Consider the following 3,989-nt stretch of genomic DNA (forward strand, 5'->3'; position numbering starts at 1 on the left):
GGAAAGAGAGACCAATCAAGTGCTTTGACAGCAGAATATGGTAAAAGGGACCTGACAAATCCTCACCCTCTGTTTAGACCACCCCCAGTCCTCTACAAAGATCCCCCCAGGGTCACGCTTCCCTCAGCCACCACCAGCTCCCACTCAGGAACCCGCTCCCAGCCATCTCCCTCTGGACCATCCCTCCCGGCCCCCCTGCGCCTGCCGTCAGGGCAGCCAGAGTCACCTGGAGCCTGTGGCTCCAACATACTTGTTGGACTTGTCTATACCAGGGGTGGGCAAAATACAGCCCATGGGCCAGATCTGGCCTGCCAGGCGATTCCACCCGGCCCACAGCAGGTCCCTTGGCCGTCTGGCCCAGACACGGGGGCAGCCCAGGCCATGGTGCATGCAGCTGGTCCCACCTGGCACAGCCCACCCTGTCCCCCCATGGCTCCTGGGCATTGTAGTCCACAGGGCCAGGCAGACTTGGCTTCCTAACAGCCCGTGTCATGGCCACCCAGGAGCAGGTGCATGCCCTGCCAGCTCACACCCACTGCCAGGGGCTCGGGACAGAGTGGGCAGGGTCTCCGAGGGGACCAGCCCGGGACCCCAATGGGCAGAGCACACTGGGCTGGGCGAATGAGATGGGGCCACAGGCAGGCGGAGAGCGGTGTCAGAGCAGGACAGGTGGAGGAAGCTGGGGCTGGGATCACGGGGTGGTGGCCATACAGGGCAGAGCCACCACCCAGTCTCTGCAAGTCCCCGGGACAGGTGCCGGTTCTGCAGGGAACCTCAGCACAAGGAACTGGTGACCATTGCAGGGACGCGCGGGCAGTGGATTGTGGCTCTGCCCTGGGTCCTGGCCCTGCACTGTCACCACCCCATGATCCCAGCCTTGTCTCCATTTGCCCCGCTCCTGGATGCTGCTCCCCTCCCACCCATGGCCCCATCCCATCCACCCAGCCCAGAGCACCCTGCTGCAGGAGTCCCAGGCCTGCTCCGTTTGACCCCACTGGCAGTGGGTACAGGGCTGACTGGCCAGCTAGGACAAATTGGCATCTCCCTGGGCCAACACCCCCCTTCTGCACCATATGAACAGTGTGACAGGGGGCCAACCCCCACCCCCCTGCCCTCAAGAGCTCACCAAGGCTCCTTAAGTAGCAATCCCATCCAAATAATTGACCACTCCTGGTCTATACGGTTTCTTTGATGATCCCAAAGCTGCTAAGAAATAAGCCCTGCTGACTGTAATGATTTAGGTCCCGCAGTGAATAACAACCACTAGGAGTGAAGAAAAGAACAGACCTTCAATGATGGCACCACGCAGCACAGACCATGCGGCTCCCTCCATCTCCACTTCTCCTTGCTCCCCAGGGACCATGCTCAAGTTCCTCACCTGGCAAGACATGGAATATGCTCATAAATCATGTCTAGTTTTGCGATACACCTCTGGAGCCGACACTGTACTGAAAGGTAAAACACAGAAGTCGATACCTTCTCAATGGCTTATTGGATGTGCATAATTTTGAACTTTCCTCTGTTAACTTCAGCTGCCAGAATCCCAAAGTAGCATCTCATGTACTGAAGAACTGCGCATTCACAAACTGAGCCATTGTCTCTTCTCTAAAATGTTCTCTCTTTAGGACCTTACTGAGGTCCCTCGGATCCAAGCATATCCTCACCTGTCCATTATTCTTCTCTACAATGACTAGGGAGTTCACCCACTCTTGTTGGCTCCTCAATTTTCTGTATTACCTGGGCTTCCTCCATCCTTTTTAGCTCTGCCTTTAGTTTATCATGGAGGGCAAAACGCACCTTTCTGCATGGGTGTATAACTGGGGGGTAGAGGGGCTATTTATCCATCAGCATTGTATGTTCCCCTGGTAAGCAACCAAGGCCTCGAAACACGTCTTGATATCCCAAGATAAAAGGTCCTCATAACCCGAGCCAGAGTGTTGCAATGCAACATTTAACCAAATGGAACTTTTTCCAAGATGCTAGGCTCAAAATAGATGTTACCTCCTTAGGTACTACAATGAATGCAAGATTGTACACCAAACAGACCAGGTTCTTTGGGTGAATCCGATATCTTTTATTAGACCAACTTAAAGACTGTACACCACACTTTTATGTCTGATGTAGGCTAGGCACTTTCCCTTGACTGGCATCTTCCCTCCTGAATAGGCAGTTATGGTTACTTTTGTAGGCCTCAGTTTTGGTTTCCTTTGCAGCCTTTTATAATCTTGCTCTGGTAAAAGGTTCACCTGAGCCCTTGTATCCAGTTTGAATGGAACCGTTATCCCATGCACTTCCAGTGGCAGGATCCAGCCCGGCTCGGTAGCTCTGCTCGATTGTACTGTGTCTATAGAATACTCTCCTTCTGGAGTATCTTCAGCCGTATGCACCTGGACTTTATGGGCCTGCACTTTGCAACATTTGGCAAAATGAGTATTCTGACCACAATTAAAACAGCGCTTTCCTACTGCAGCACATCATTTGGAGCCATGCTGCATTGCACACTGGCTGCATGCTTGCCTGTACTCCATCTGCCCCTTAGTAGCTGGGACGGCCACTATTTGAAGTGGCCTTTTCCATCTGTCTTTACTACTACGTATTACATGGACAACACCCTCAGCTGCAGTCAGCTCTTTGGCCTGAGCCTTCACAGTTTCAGCTGCTCTACAAATCTGTATACTTTTTTTCTAGGGATAGGTCTCCTTCCCGTAGCAGCTTCTCTCTTAATCCATTGTCTATAATGCCCCAAATGATTCTAGCCCTGATCAGAGAATCCATCACATCCCCCAAAACACAGGCCTTGCTGAGCCTTTTTTTTAACTGCGATATCATTTTTTACGTGCATGCAAAAACCAGATGACAGCATAGAGCATTATGTCTTTCAAACGTCTCATTGCGTTTTGGCACACAACCTTCTTCAAATTTATTCAGTATCTCATTTAACTTCACATTCGGGCCTGGAGCTAATGTAAAGTTGTTGTACACCTCAAGCGCTTCTTCTCCTAGCACACGCAGGAAAACGGACGATTTAACTTCATCAGTTTTCTCTTCTGCTCCTATAGCAGTCAAAGAGGACTCAAACCTTTGTCTACATTTTCTCCAATTCTCAGCTCTATTGCCTGACAAGGAACGGCAGGAAGGGGCTTGTAACACACCCAGGGTTAACGGTGCATGAGCTTGTTACACTTCCACCTTGCAGAGAGGGGACTGTCCTCGAAGAGGCCTTTGTTCCTTGCCGAGCGCAGCTTCCAGGCCCTGAATTACCAGCTTTCTGCTGGGATAATGCTGCAGATCCATCCAGTCTTCCCCATTCACCGCTGCTGACACCATGTCCCGCAGTGAACAACAGTGAGGAAAAGAACAGACCTTCAAAGACAGCACCGCACCCAGCTCCGCCAGCACAGACCGTGCAGCCCCCTCCATCTGGATTTCTCTTTACTCCCCAGGGATCATGTTCAAATTCCTCACCTGATAAGACATTCCCTTGTACGGGACTGTCTCTAAAGTCTAACCCTTATCACTACACCCACCGACTGATAAAACACCCACAGTCACCATTTGGCTTTGGGCGAGCTGATGCCAGTCCCTCTCAGAAGCAGGGCTAAGATGGGCATCCTGGTAGCATCCCTGGGCACGCTCCGAACATACAACCATAACATTCAGTGGTCATGTGGATGCAGAGAAGAAATCCCACAACTGCCTCATTCCATTAAAGCCTTGACAATGACCACATTAGGCCTGCGAGAAGTGGCTAGCATTCGCTTCGGATTCGGCCGATTTGGGGGACAGTGATTCAAATCGCCAAATCGAATCACTGTCCTGAATCGATTCAACCGAACCCAATTTGGAGATTCGGCCACTGCCATCTCTCCGAATCAGCCAGGCCTATCCCCACCAGCCCGACAACGGCTGCCCTGCCTGCCTCAGCTCCTGGCACTTGGGGGGGAAAAAAAGAGCCCTGACTCAGCAGGTGCTGCCGGGCGGTGATGGGG

The 3,989-nt window shown here is 52.1% G+C and overlaps 1 long non-coding RNA gene across 1 annotated transcript in view; it reads right to left on the bottom strand.

The window, feature by feature from the left end:
- Positions 1 to 3,989, bottom strand: part of LOC102368776 — a 9,042-nt gene that overhangs the window by 3,334 nt on the left and 1,719 nt on the right. Inside the window, exon 2 of the long non-coding RNA XR_001357743.2 lies at positions 1,288 to 1,378. This is a non-coding gene — a long non-coding RNA (uncharacterized LOC102368776). The remainder of the gene's footprint in view (positions 1 to 1,287; positions 1,379 to 3,989) is intronic.

The sequence above is a fragment of the Alligator sinensis genome, unplaced genomic scaffold (assembly GCF_000455745.1).
Source record: "Alligator sinensis unplaced genomic scaffold, ASM45574v1 scaffold210_2, whole genome shotgun sequence".
Taxonomy (NCBI): domain Eukaryota; kingdom Metazoa; phylum Chordata; order Crocodylia; family Alligatoridae; genus Alligator; species Alligator sinensis.